General features: G+C 40.0%; 1 long non-coding RNA gene across 1 annotated transcript; it reads right to left on the bottom strand.

Annotated features, from left to right (window-relative positions):
• Positions 1 to 550: 550 nt before the first annotated feature.
• Positions 551 to 13,313, bottom strand: LOC129058324 (uncharacterized). Its single transcript, XR_008523426.2, has 4 exons — positions 13,132 to 13,313; positions 8,188 to 8,400; positions 3,278 to 3,382; positions 551 to 1,812 (listed from the first exon to the last, which is right to left on the bottom strand). It is a non-coding gene; the product is annotated as an uncharacterized LOC129058324 (long non-coding RNA).
• Between the last annotated feature and the right edge of the window lie 1,806 nt (positions 13,314 to 15,119).

Raw genomic sequence — 15,119 nt, 5'->3', positions numbered from 1 at the left:
CCTATAAGGAAACTAATTCCATTATGAGGGACCCACCATCATGACGTTATCTAAATCTAATGATCTCCAAAGGCCACATCTCCAAATAGCATCACATTAGGAATTAGGGCTTCAACATATGAATTTTTTTTTTTTTTTTTTTTTTTTTTTTTTTGGTGGCCGGGGAAATCACAATTCAGTCCATAGCAAGAGCTAATTGACTATCTTCAGGGTAATCACTCCCCTCTAATGGGGGAGAACTAACTCTGGTAACTTAAAGGTTATTTTCTTCCCTTATTGTGCCTAAGCCAAAGTGGCTTTCTGATCCCTGTCTTGTTTCTGCATAAAAAGAACAAAAAGTCACTTTAATGTGCAGGAGAGGTTCTCATTCTATCTGTGAAAAATAGTATCAAAATGATAACTCAACTCACTTAGTTTGGGGCTTAGTGCTTTAAGGATGGTAGCTCCAAGAGGCCTTGGCATATAACATTCCTACCCTCGATTTTGAATTCAAAATTCAGACTGAAGTGGCTCAAAGCAAAATATTATTTTTTTCCATTCTATAATTAGCCATCGCCAATAGCTAGTTGTCTAGCTGTTAATTCCTGTTTATATCCTGTAGTTCTTCAGCACATGCAGAATTGCTCTCACAAATCAGGGAGCGGAAAACAGACATCATGTGAAACAGAGGGGAATATGATTGGCTTGTTGAGCCAGAAAGATCAGGCCTCTGAACAAGTGGTCTCTGATTAACTCTGAATTCTGACTGATTGGAGGTGTTTCACACATCAACAAATTCCACTGACATTTCCATCGTCCACTGTTTGTTTGTTTGCATCACTATGCCCAGCCATCCCACCATTCAAGCTTTGGTTTCATGAAAAAAGCAAAACATTAAAAAGTTTAAAATGTGTTTCTGCTATCATGCCACCTCCCTGGAAACACCAGTCATTTTCTTAGGAGAGTAAAAACTAGGTTAAGTATGGGAGCCTATGCCAGAAGTGACCTGGCACAAATCCCACCTTCCATGCTTTTTGTTGGTTGTCTTTGTCTTAGGGTTTTTGCAAGAATTAAATAAAATAATTTGCATATGTAAAGCGCTTAACATGGTGCCATGCGCGGTGAATATTAGTTCATTTAATTATTTTCATAATCCTGTGGAAAAAGTTATTTTCCCTTTGTATGACATAAGAACAGGCAGCTGAATGAATATTTGTTGAATGAAGATTATCTAGACCAATGGTTTCCGGAATTTCGGATTTCAAGGCTCATTAAAACTAAAAAGGAAATTGGGATTGATGCGGGGCTGCTTTTTATTTTTCTAAGCTGAGGCATGTGAAAATTAATTTCCAGCTACTAGCAACAATATGGTGTTACAAACAAAAGAAGTTGTATAGCAGATATAATATAGAATTAAAACAGAATAGATTTAACTTATGGAAAGGCATGTCTTTTCTCCTGTTTTTCTTGATTTGCTGAGGAATGGTGGAAATAAGGTGGTCTGGCAGAGGACATGAACTCACATTTAGAAATCTCTAATCCCATCCAAACCTTTGCCTCCGTAAACCGTCAGAGCCAAGTGGTTGTTGCTCCTAATTTTAGGGATCCTTGGGCATGAAGATTTCACAGTCTTCCTGGCAGCTTCTTCTAAAGTTTAATCATGCTTAAGTTATGTCTGAGCCGCCGGAGGATTGAATCCAACCAATGAAGAAAAAGCAGCCTGACCTGTCTGCCTTCTGGGCGGGCTGTGCCTTCTGAGGTGTTCACATGTATAATCAAATCTCCTTGTGGTCATTCAGATTTGAAGACGAGCCTCACTCAGAGCAAGCACTCCTAGAATTAGAAAGAAAAAAAAGTAAGCAATATGTGACTCTAACTGAAGGCTTTTTGCCCATTCTCTCTGGGAACATATAAGAATTCTGGAAGTATTTGAATCTATATAATATCAACCTTATGTCAAGTCGTGAGATCTTCAATCGGAATAAATATGAAATTACAGTAAATATGAAATCAGAGTAAATATGAAATATGTCATGGTCTGGTATACCTCAACATAAAACCCCACACAGCCATTTGAGCCACTGGGGACGTTTTACTTTTCATAGAAATTTCTGGGCCTCATAAAAGGACTTTTCATGTAAAGTAGTTATAATAAAGTGAAGTCAGACTCTCTCCACTTGACATTTGTCACAATCATTGCAATGATATAGTTTGGGTATTTGTCCCCTCCAAATCTGATGTTGAAAATGGATCCCCAAAGTTGGATGTGGGGTCTAGTAGGAGGTGTTTGGCCCAGTGGGACGGATCCCTCATGAATGGCTTAGTGGCCTTCTCATGATTAAGTTCTCACTCTTAGTTTCTGTGAGATCTGGTTATTGAAAAGAGTCTGGCACCTCCTTTCTCTCTCTCTCACTTCTGCTCTCACCATGTAACACACTGGCTCCCCTTCCCCTTCTGCCATGATTGGAAGCTCCCTGAAGCTCTTACGAGAAGCAGATGCTAGCACCGTGCTTCTTGTACAGCCTACAGAGCTGTGAGCCAAATAAACCCATTTTCTTTAGAAATTACCTGGCCTTGGGTATTCGCAGGGGTTTCCAATCTTTTGGCTTCCCTGGGCCACACATAAAATACACTAATGATAGCTGATAAGTGAAAAAAAGTTGCAAAAAAAAACACTCATAATGTTTTGAGAAAGTTTATGAATTTGTGCTGGGTTGCATTTAAAGCTGTCCTGAGCTGCATGCATCCCATGGGCCGCGAGTTAGACAAGCTTACTTTACTGCAACACAGACTAAGATATGCAAGGATCTGAAGTTTGTTGCTACTCAAAATGTTCAGTAGTAATCTGGGAGGCTATATATTCCCTTTGGGGCAGGGTCAAGTAAAATAGGAGGACTGACTTTATTTGTTAAGAAGATTAATTCATGTTACAGATAAGTTCCACGATGGGGCTGAATTTTCTTTATCCTTTTAAAATAAAAGCACAGTACCAAAAATCCATCATTTTTTTTTGTTTGTTTCTTTTAAGTCGGGTCTATACAAGGCAGCTAGTTACAGAATATGTTTCATTATTTGCCCCCATTTGGTGTCTACATATAGCCTGAGAATGGTGAGAAGATTCGAGAGAACACGAATTTAACTTGAAGTAAATTTAGAGGACAATCAAAAGAATTATTCTAAGACTCTTCCTGATATAACAAATCAATAGAAATTTTGAAGTAAAAGTTGGGCTAAGGCTTTCTTACATTCAGTGTCTTTGTAAATCATGTTTTACAGTCATTTACCCTTCAGTCCTTACCTAAGATGACATCTTTTCTGTAGCCTCCAATCAGGACAGATGATTCAACAGAACAGTTGAAATTTTTATTATACTAGAAAGCTTCAACATGTGGGTTCACTGTATCTGAATGTGAACAGAAAACGACATTATAAAATATCAACCTGTAGTCTCAATCTTCAGGATATTTACATATTTTAGTGTTTTTTAAGAAAACCACCTTAATGAGTCTAATGGATTTCTAAACACACATACAGACACAGACATTCATGCCATGAACCAGGGAATTGCCAAAAGCACACTCCCCATTGTGACTAAATGTTACCGCTACATTAAAATGTTTTCTAGTTCTGAATCAATAAAGAAAGGTTTATGTTAAAAAAAAAAAACGCTCCCAAGAACCCAGCAGACAGCTGAAAAACAGGAAATACGTTGGCTTTAATCAATATACACCATTTTAAGTGAAAGCATCACTCCTCAGAAAAGGGAGTGTGCTTTGGGGAAGGCAGAAAGAATTGTTCTGTGGGGGGATTTCTCTTTATCCAGGTGACTCTTTGCAATAAATTTTGCAAGCTAAAATTAAGCAGTAAATGTAGATTCCCTCTATGATATGTGGGTGTTTTGAGTAAAGTCCCATTTGTGCCCTTTGTCCCCCTCCCTCAGAAAATACAATCTTTAAATAAGCAGGGAAGGGCCCAAGACTATACGAATTCACTCAATAGTACTCTTGCCAAAAGGAAGATGTATCACTGTTAAAATAGAAATGGCTCTAGTGGGCTTTCACAATCTAATGCCCCTGCTTTTAGCAAATTCAAGAAACTAGGACATTACTGGGTCCATATACTATCAAGGGATTCTCTTTTGAATACAGAGCACAGCCTAGACTGCGTGAAGGACATCTGAGAAGGCCACAGAAACACTGAGCAGGGAGAATGGCGGTAGTGGTTAAAGGAAACCTTCACTGGAGTGATTGGAAACCGGGGCCACGTAAGGATAATGCTTTCCAGGATGGTTTAAACAATCATCCTCAAAGGTGCAACTCTCCAAGTGAGTATGGACCATGTCATAATGCTGTGTCTTTGCTAATGTATTACAGCATTAGTGCTATTTATAATCAACAAAATTACTAACACTGTAATCATGTGAGTTTGGTGATAGTAATTATGACAGAATAAACAGTAGTCAGAATGCCTTTGCTGCAGTTATTGATGTTGATGGCAAACACAGCCAAGGAAGGTTGGTTTTGTTTGTTTTTTCCTTTTTTAGGGAAGCCATCCAAGCGGGCAGAACCTGCAAGTGTTGGCCAGGAGAACGGTTTTATATACCTTTTAAAATTAGGCTTCCTGAAAGGAGATGTCACAAAGGTTCATTGGCTAAGATTTATAAATAGTTCACTTATTTTAAAAAACAATCACATATATGTTTCTGTAAATTATACTTGCAAACATATGCTCACCATTCCCCCTCGTGGAAAGGCTGTGGCTAATCCATATTTGGAGCTGACACCCTTTCTGGGTCCCCTCTTTAGCGAGATCATGCACATTTGCTGCTGCCCCACCGAAGCGCCTGCGCATTAGAGTTCCTTCTGTACTACTCTGAGCAGTTCCTTATGCGTCTGTTACCACTGATGTTGGGTAAAAAATAACATCCAGAGGCTTTACTATCTATAATTAAGAGCTCCAGTGCTACTAGTGATATAAGGATTGAGCTGTTTGAGAAACAGACATTTTATCTTCTGGTTGGTTTTATTTCCTTGTGTTAAATTATGAGTGAATGTTTCTCTCGTTTCTTACTTTCCCTGTAAGTAGTCTTTTCTACAGCAAAATTACTACTCATTCTTAATAACTACCAGGCAATAAAGTGAGCTGTCTATTTGGGAGACAGTGGGTGTGCATTCCAATTATTCCATTCATCGTGTTTGCAGGACAGCAAAGGGGAGGGATTTCTGGGGCCTCTGGAGAGGGTGGCTTAAAAGACTACAGGAAGTTAGTATCAATGCTTTGCTTCTTGATGGAAGAGAGCTTCATGATAGCTCTGGGATTTAATAGGCAAAGGCAAATAAAATAAAATCAATCGCCTTACAGTTAAGAGCTCTGTTAAACAGAGTACTTGTTTGAGCTTGTTTTTAAAAGTCCGTGCCCTTTGACTCAGCAGTGAACATTTCTAGAGATTTATCTTAAGGAAATAACTAGATCAGCAATGAGCATTTCTAGAGATTTGTCTTAAGGAAATAACTAGATCCGTGGCAGAGATGTGCATTCAAGGATATTGTCCACATCATTGTTTATCATAGTCCCTATCTTGGCTCAGAACAGGAGAGATTAGGACTTGTCTGGATACAGGTAGTTTATTTCCGACATGATCCTGGGAAGCAGGAGGGAGAGAGTAGGGAAGAGGGAAAAGCAAACCTAGTGAGGCTGATGCCTTGGGCTGCCGGGACTCAACTCCACAGCGCCCTCTCGCGCAACACTCACAGGGTCTCCTGAAGCATTTATTCACCAGTCCGTCCCCACTGGTTTAAGGTTGTCTAGGAGCAAGGAGAAAGACTCTCCTTTGCCTCAAGGCTCTTTAGCATCGGAAAAGCCCCTTTGCTAGCTTTTCCATGTGAGTCTGAGCTCTCATGACCACGTTCATTGCAGCTATGGCTGAAACCAGAGGCAGGCCAAAGAACACAACCCTGGGAACCAGAGGCGTCCATTATAAGCCGAACTGGAAACACCCAGAAGATCTACTCACTGGAAACTGTTTAAATAATTCTTATAGATACACACAGCAGAGGGTTTTGTAGTCATCGGCAATTATGATGTCTGTATTTATTTATGGACATAAAGAGGCATGTGCCAACAAAAAAAGCACGTTACAAAGCAGGATATATACTATTTTTTAAAATCTATAAATGTACAGATGTACCGCAGGTTATGAAACACACAACAGATACAAAATTGTTTTATGCAAATTGCTCCATAAGGTACATAATTTAATTTTAGAGATGTGGACATTTGTACATCCAGTGCAAGGCTAAATGTGGGAAATGCACTTCAGAGCTCCACAGCCCCTTCCCCATGCCTCTCAGTGTGTCCTCACCTGTCTCCATTACCTGCTGTGATCTGTGTGTCAGCAACGCTAATTCCATGTTGTTTGTGTCGTTTCCCCTTTACTGCCTTCTAATTGCAACTGGAAAGTGCTGATAAGGACAGAGACTAGCAGTCTATTCGAAGGCGTAAAAGGAAAGATACAGCACCCCTAGTACAAAGTTGGTGGCTAGGCATGGGTGGCTCAATAATTTCAAAGACCTTGTCTTTTTTTTTTTTTTAATCATTTTAAAAAGGAATGGTAACACCATGAATGGTGATACAAAAAGTCGCAGAAGCAAATCGAAAGCATTTCAATGTATATGAAATATGATTTACTTAAGACCTTTGAAAAACAGAGGATTGTATAAATTGCATAAGTTGGAAGATGTCTCTATTCCCTAGGAAAAGTGATTTTCTCTGGATGATGGAATTTCAAATTATATTTCTTTTGTTGGCATTTTCCCAATATTTCTCAAAAATTATGTTGGTTAAGAAAGCATGATGATGACAGAGACAGGGATGAAAGACACAGCATCTTTTTAGTCACTTGCAGTTATTGTGGGAAATTTCCATTAATAAACACAAAGAGGCCGTTCCAGAGCATCTACGTAGGGATCTGTTGGAAGGAGTGAGCTGAAGCTGTGTTTCATAGCACTTCAGATGAAACAGAAAATGGCAATTCTGATTGTCTATGTTAACAATGAAGGAGAGTGGCTTATAGAGATTATGGACAAAGCTCCTCCTCGCCACCCCCTTCAATCCCTGACATCTCCTCTAGCCGTCCTAAAAGGTGACGCCCGGGCGACCTTGCAAGCGGCAAGTGTCTGGCTGGAATCTCACCTCTTTCCATGATAACACAAAACCAGCCTTTTGACCTCATAGCAGAGCAAGGCCAGGTGGTCTGGAACATGGTTAGCCACAAGCTGACTTTCTAACCAGCCTATTTTTTCCCTCTGACAACACTGGGCAGTTTAGTGAGTCAGATGGTGATTCCCCACATGTGAACTGTTTTTCTATGTAAAATAAATGCCAGCTGTATCTAGCTGTTGATTATGGGTCCTCCTTTAAGAACACTGTTTCTGGTTACTTTTTAAAACTAGATAGTATCTTACATCTTTAGAATACAATAGTAATTTTTCCTAATTATTTTTAAATGATGCTATTTAAAAAGTGCCATGTAGTTAAAAAATGTGGATGTGCCCTAGCTGAATGCAGCTGTAATAAATCCTGTGAATTGAAGTTAATAAATACTTAGACTTTTCCTTGCATAAAAAAATGAAGGTTGATGGGCACCGAGAAGAACGGGGACATTATTTAAATGTCATGCATCTTAATGGAAGAAATAGTTTGGTTGTTGTCCTCCCTTTCTTCAAAGCAACGATTTTCAGGCTTGGATTTTCAACACCCCATGCACTCACCAATTATCCCAAGGGAGGCTACAGAATTGCCATTGCCTTGTGTTCAGCTCATCGCATTCATTGATTTAATAGGTCCACCTGGACATTTTTCAAAGCCAGTAATTGAAAATGTAGCCTGACAGGTTAGCAGGAGTGGCAGGGCCTGGGCGGCAGGGGTGGAGTGGAGGAGGGTAGCTACTTTCTCATCAGCAACTGTAGCAGGTGCATCAAATGCTAGCACCCAAAATGCTGACCCAGGGGCTACCCAGAGACCAGAGGACAGAAGACAGGTGCATCCCTTCTGGGCACTGATCGGCCTCAGAGGAGAGCTCAGAGGCAGGTGAGTGGCAGGAGACTCATGTCCCAAAATCACCCAGTTTGCCACAAATCCAATAAGGTTCAAAAGCAACCATGTTACAGAGGCCATGTGTTATTTTTTTCCTTTTCTTTTCCTCATTACCTGAAATTCTTTTGTGTGTGTGTGAGATGGACTGTTTCAAGCTCAGCTAATCCAGATCTATTTCTATGCATCTGTTATTATTGTTGGTAGCAGTAATGGGATTTTAAAATATTAACGGATGTTTCCACCTCTCTGCAGTGTTTTCTGCCACTGTCTCCATTCCTTCAGGTATCCAGGCAATTGTGTGCTCATTATCTCAGGAAGGATGTGATTCTGTGGGAAGCAGGGGAGAGAGAAGTGTGAGCAAGCCGAACCTCAGACCTCAGGGGAAATTGTGAGGGCTTTGAGGAAAAACAAAATATTTGGGAAGAAGGATATTATAAGGGAAGCAAGGCTCCTCTGAGGACTGGAAGGGATTTCCCAGACTGGATGAGGAGGCCAAAGAGCAGAGGACAGGTGTTTCCTTCCTGTTAATACCTAGCTAGCCCTAGAGATGATCTTAGAACGAAGTGACAGATGAGAAAAGCTGACTGACCCCAGGGTCAGGAAGACCCCAGAGAGGGACTTCAGAGAGAATATAGGAAGAGGGGCTGTAGATAGCCTCACAGGAGCCTGTGCACCTCCAAGGTGGCATAGACACAGCAGGGAGGGGGTGGGGCCTAAACGTGCCATTTGGACAGAAAGAAAGGATGTCACTTGCAGCCTGTTGTGGATCAACTACTGAGGGCAAGTGGACGCCCCAGCAGACATCTGTGTGGAGAGATGACCCTGGCAACCAGGTGCCCCCGACTCCTACCACATCCACACCCTGGGACTCTGTGAACCCCCAGAACTCCATAGGAAGGAAACACAAGAGTGACTAAGATTGCGTTTCTAGGCTTAAAACAGACATTAAGTTTAGTGGTAGAAAGTTTACATTTTTTTGTACATTTGAATTATGAATAAGATTCATGTCACCTAGTGTTATTTGTCCTTACCATATGGTGTGGATGTTAGAATTATGAAACCTATCATTATAGATTTCACTGTTTCAAAACATTTCCATGCACTTTAAAAAAAGTGATCTCCTCCAAAAGTGTGTGAGGTTTGGAGGAAGGCTATTATCCTTACAGGAGAGATGAGGATGCTGGAAGACAGGGAGAGAGGTGAAGGAATTTGTTTAACATCACACAGCTGGTATCCACATCCTGTTTCACGAGACCCTTTTAAATCCATCCTATCACCATCTTCTCCCACCACCTACCACTTCTTGTACCCCTTCCCTACCATAGAAATAACACTTTTCACATCCTTTTTAGCATAGCAAATCTTTTTAAAGATTTTTCAGTCTTTTAAAACAAATCAAATGGTGTATTTGAAATAAAACCAAGGCATCAAGGCAATGGAACAAAGCACTGCTGTGCTTTCAAAGCCCGTTTCACCTACCCCCACAGCTCTTAAGTTAGTATTACCGCATTAGTAAGTCTCCAGAGACTTTGGAGACCACCTGCTATAGTCCCCTTCCACCTAGAATGAAAAAGGTAGTCATTGTTCAAGGTCACACAGCCAGGTAGGGGCAAACTGAGGGGGTAATAAAACCTGGCCTCCTTATCCGCTGTTCAATACTCTTTCCTATACACAAGATTCAAGTTAGCTTGAGCAAAAATAAGTTCAAACTTTGATGAATTTAGCAATGTTCCCCAAGCTCTATTTGTAAAAAATAGCCCTTGAACCAAAAAAAAAAAAAAAAAAGTTGGCATATAATGCTCTCTTTACATGAGATGCTTTAAAAATTTCTTCTGTAGAAAAAAGTAGTCACGATAAATTTCTCATATTGAAAATGTCAAGCTCTATTTGTTATATGATGATGTCAGTGACTATAAAATATGAATTTCTGCTTGAGGATGGAAACTCTACAAAGATTTGGATGCTAATATCTGCTGAGATATGAATGATAACTAGGAAGTTGCTTTGCTTGAGTTGTTTTGAAATAGTTGTTATGACTGTCATTGTTCATTGCAAGTCTGTATATGTTCATGTCTGAAACAGAGATTGCAGTTGCTGATATTTGTACTCATATTTGTCACTGTCACCAAACTCCAAAACGGATATTACCAAAGGGTTTCATTCTCATGCAAGACCTTGTGGCTGACAATGGGAAGGACAGAAAACTAGTATTTGTTGAGTATCTACTATGTGTGGGACCATACCAGGAAGACAGGGTACTTCTACTTCTGTAGAAAATTGGCAGAGCTGAACAAACATTTAAAAAATTTCTCAACATCACTAATGATCAGAGCAATGCACATCAAAACCACAATGTGATACCACCTTTACTTCAGCAAGAATGGCCATAATCAAAAAATCAAAAAATTATAGATGTTGGTGTGGACGCAGTGAAAAGGGAACACTTCTACATTGCTGGTGGGAATGTAAACTAGTACAATCACTATGGAAAACAGTGTGGAGATTCCTTTAAGAACTAACAGTAGAACTACCATTTGATCCAGCAATCCCGCTACCGGGGTATCTACCCAGAGGAAAAGAAGTCATTATACGAAAAAGATACTTGCACACGCATGTTTATAACAGCACAATTCGCAATTGTAAAAATATGAAACCACCCCAAATGCCCATCAATCAAAGAGTGGATAAAGAAATGTGGTATATATATATGATGGAATACTACTCAGCCATAAAAAGGAATGAATTAATGGCATTTGCAGCAACCTGGATGGAACTAGAGACCAATGTTCTAGTGAAGTAACTCAGGAATGGAAAACCAAACATCATATTTTCTCACTCATAAGTGGGAGCTAAGCTATGAGGATGCAAAGGCATAAGAATGATACAATGGACTTTGGGGACTCGGAGGGAAAGGGTGGGAAGGCGGTGAGGGATAAAAGACTACAAATTGGGTTCAGTGTATACTGCTTGGGTGATGAGTACACCAAAATCTCACAAATCACTATTAAATAATTTACTCATATAACCAGATACCACTTGTTCCCCCCAAAACCTATGGAAATAAAAAATTAAAAAAAAAAAAAAGAAAATTGGCAGGCCTGCAGTGGCTTGAAGATGCTATGACTAACTCACATTTATCAATATATCCATTCAACAGATAGTCTGCAAATATGCACTGGGCTCCTAGAATATTACAGGTATTGTTCTAGGTGCTTGGGATACAGCAGTGAACAAGGAGACAAGTTCCAATATCTCCTGGAGGTTACATTCCAGAGAGAAAATAAAAATAAAAAATAAGCACAAGCTAACTACTTTCTTTCTGCGTTGTGGTAAGCATCTAATTGCACTATATGTGGGTACTACTATATTCATTTAATGTTACAAATGAGGAAAATAAAGGACAGAGACGGTAAATAACTTGACCTAAGTTCTCAAAGCTCATGAGAGGCAGAGATGAAATACTAACTCAGGAAATCTTATTTCAGGGCTTATGTTCTTAACCACTGTAAAACTGCTATAGATTATATGTTTGTGAACTCTTTCCCCCAAATTTATATGTTGAAACCTAATCCCCAATGATATGGTATTAGGAAATGGGGCCTTGGGAGGTGATTAGGTCATGAGGGTGGAAACCTCATGAATGAGATTAGTGCTCTTACAGAGAAGGTCCCGGAGAGTTTCTTTGCTCCTTCTTCCATGTGAGGACACAGCAGAAAGACGGCTGTGTTTGAATCAGGAAGAGGGCCCTCAACAGACACCCAATCTGCCAGTGCCTTGCTCTTGGACTTCCCACCCTCTAGAACCGTGAGAAATAAATTTTTGTTGTTTATAAGCTACACAGTCTATGGTGTTCTGTTATAGAAGCCCAAATGGACTAAGACAAAAAGTTTATTAAAAAACAACCTAATAAGTGGTAGGACAGGTGAGGAAGACAGAAAATGATGATACTATGCAACAGTTAGTATACTTAGGTAAGCAAAGTTAGAATAGGGGCATATAGGAAGGGCAACTCATCCAGAATACAGGTGTCTGAAAAGGATTTCTGGAGAAGTTGAAGCCTGATCTGGGCCTTGAAGAATAAATGGAAATTAATGAGGACAGGGAAATGGAAAAGCATTGCAAACCAAGGGCAACTTCAACGTCGTGCTTCAGGTTGTGGTAGTGCATTGGGGAGCTGTGAGACATGAGCCGAAAAGAAATCAAGAGCTAGATTCAGAAGGGCCTTGGGTACCACTTCAAGGAGGACTTTGGACTTTTCCTCTAAAGCTAGTGGGAAGCTATTGGCTGATTTTAAGATATGATCCCATTTGCATTTTAATTTTTTTTTGAGACAGAGTCTCCCTCTGTTGCCCAGGCTGGAGCGCAGTGGCCCCATCACAGCTCACCACAACTTCCATCTCCTGGATTCAAATGATTCTCTGCCTCAGCCTTTCGAGTAGCTGGGATTACAGGCGTGCGTTACGACACCCAGCTAATTTTTGTATTTTTAGTAGAGACAGGGTTTCACCAGGTTGGCTAGGCTTGTCTTGAACTCCTGGCTTCAAGTGATCCGCCAGCCTTGGCCTCCCAGAGTGCTGGGATTACAGGTGTGAGCCGCTACCCCGGCCCCATTTGTATTTTTAATAGTTCCCTGTGGGATCCTAATCCACTAGGTATTTGGAAGAGTTAAATCTCTTTCTCTCCTACTCCCTAACCCCCAGCTCCCAGGAACAACTTGGGCCAGATCTTTGATATTCACCTCAGACATCCTACCACCAGTAAAACATGCTACTATTGACATAAAGAAAAAGATTTCAGGCAATACTTATGAAATTATTTAAATTCTGGGTAAAAGATGATTAATAGCCATAGTTATTCCTGAGTTTGATCTTGACTTAACGTTTGCGCCTAGTTTCAATTTAGCAAATTTTTATGGAGGGCCTTCTCTGTACCTAACACTTTAAGATGTTGAATGGGCTTCTAAAGAAATACTGCATATAATTTAGTTCCTGTCCTCGACAAGACAGTTTTTTCTCTTTTGACAAAAATATACAAAGCAGCATGTGGGTCTCCACTTACATGTCATAAAACACCAGGACAGGAAGAAATCCCTGGATGAGGTTGTCATGGAGAAGAGGAGCCTCAGATGAACTTGGAAAGATTAGTCTCTCAGGATGTAAGACGATACCAAAATGAATTATTTTCAGTAATCTCCATTTCTTCATGACTCAGACAGACTCAAATGTTAATTGTACTTTGCACTGGAAAAATTAAACAGTGGATATAAAACCATGCAAACACTAGGACAACTAAAGCTTTGTGCTTAACCATTTGTTCCTTGTGAAATCATCTTTTTATAATTAATTGTTATGAGAAACTGGGGGCAGGAACTGGCCTCTGAGAACAGCAAAATAAACTCTCTGAAGTGTGAAAATGAAACCTCCTTCTACTTTTAGCTTTGGAATTGTAGTGGACACAACAGAACTCCCCTGGGTGTTGGCAGAAGCTTGTCATGAGCACTCTTGGGCAAGCTTGAAAAATTACCTAAAAAGTGTTTTGAGGAAAGTCAGTTTGAATATTCACCATTATGTAGATTATAAATTTGGTAAAGCCTCTTAAACAATTGTCATCTTTTCTGACAGCAATGTCTTTTGATTAAAAAATATATATATACACACACATATCCACATATATACACACACATACACACGTACATATATTCAAATAGTTTCATAATTTAAAAAACCCAGTCATACATTGATAAAACTGACACCAGCTATCCCAAAGCCACAAATCACCACACAGAGGAACCTTGTTCCCTCCTCACTCTTCTCCGGTTCGTGGGCACCCACCTTGCTGACCATCTCCATGGAGAGCCTCAGCAGGACTGACCCTGAAGGAAATGAGAAATGCAAAGGAGAGAGAACAGGGGCGTGCCTCTGATAGTCATGTCTTTTGTAAAGTGCATTTCTCTCTCCGAACGACAAGAGCTTATCTTTAAGCCTAGAAGCCAAGGGCGATTCCTTCTAATTAGGCCAGTAGTCACCATTCTGGTTCCAATAAAATTAATGAAATGACTAATTAGATGCAGAATATTATGCTACTGTTACAGTCCACTAAGGAGTAAAAACGTGACAGTCTCTGCTTAAGAAGCTTATAGCCTAAAGGAAATACAAACAGACCTCAATTTCTTTTTTTCTCACTTGAGTGACTATATCTTACACTGTTTTGTCAAATCAGAAAGGTTCTGTCAGGGAGAATAAGCTCCTTTTAATATGTATGCAGAAAGAAACCTAAAGAGTTAGAGCAGTTAGCACAGCAGAGTCACCTTTTCCAGAGGCTTAGGAAAGTCCTAACAACAAACAGCCACAGAACAGGTTTCTGGTCCCCTCATTCCCAGTCTTGAATCCAAAGCATGCACTCTCCATCTAAAACAATGCCAAACGTAATTTTCGAAAGACAGAAAATTAATGGTTGTGAACCCTCTAAAAGGATGTTTTATTTTACTCGCCTAAATTATTATTTTCATTGTAAAATCATGGTCCTTCGCTCTGCTGACTTAATGCTGTAATGCTTTGTGTACCTGAAGAGACAGGCTTCAGATACCTCAAGAGCTGTCTGTGTCTGATGGATAGACGAATAAGCCCTAATGTTCTTCATGGAGGGCAACCCTCTAATTTCAGTAAGAATTGAGCTATGTGGTGCTTTTATGTGAGTAACCCAGAGTGAAGGTCTGCTGATTCTGAATGGAGGAATTAAAACATTTCTGAGAATAAACACTGATGATACCTACAAGGATGGAAGGATGGTTTTCCCTAAGTCGTATTTGAGTAAAAATTTGGAGGCATCTGTTTAAGAATTCTGTTCAGTTGTTCTCTGTGGGTTCTTACCTTTCTTTCCCTACCATGTGTGAAAGGTGCTGGTGCCAAAATGGAGTTACTTATGTCAAACTGTAACAAAACGGAGTCAGGGGAGGCCATGAAGAAGAAGCCTTTACGCACACATGCCTGTAACAGGCCTTACAGAAGACACTCTAGCACACAGATCAGTAACAGGACCTATCTCAA

This window comes from Pongo abelii, chromosome 2 (genome assembly GCF_028885655.2).
Source record: "Pongo abelii isolate AG06213 chromosome 2, NHGRI_mPonAbe1-v2.0_pri, whole genome shotgun sequence".
Classification (NCBI taxonomy): domain Eukaryota; kingdom Metazoa; phylum Chordata; class Mammalia; order Primates; family Hominidae; genus Pongo; species Pongo abelii.
This window is presented reverse-complemented; position numbering and strand designations above follow the sequence as displayed.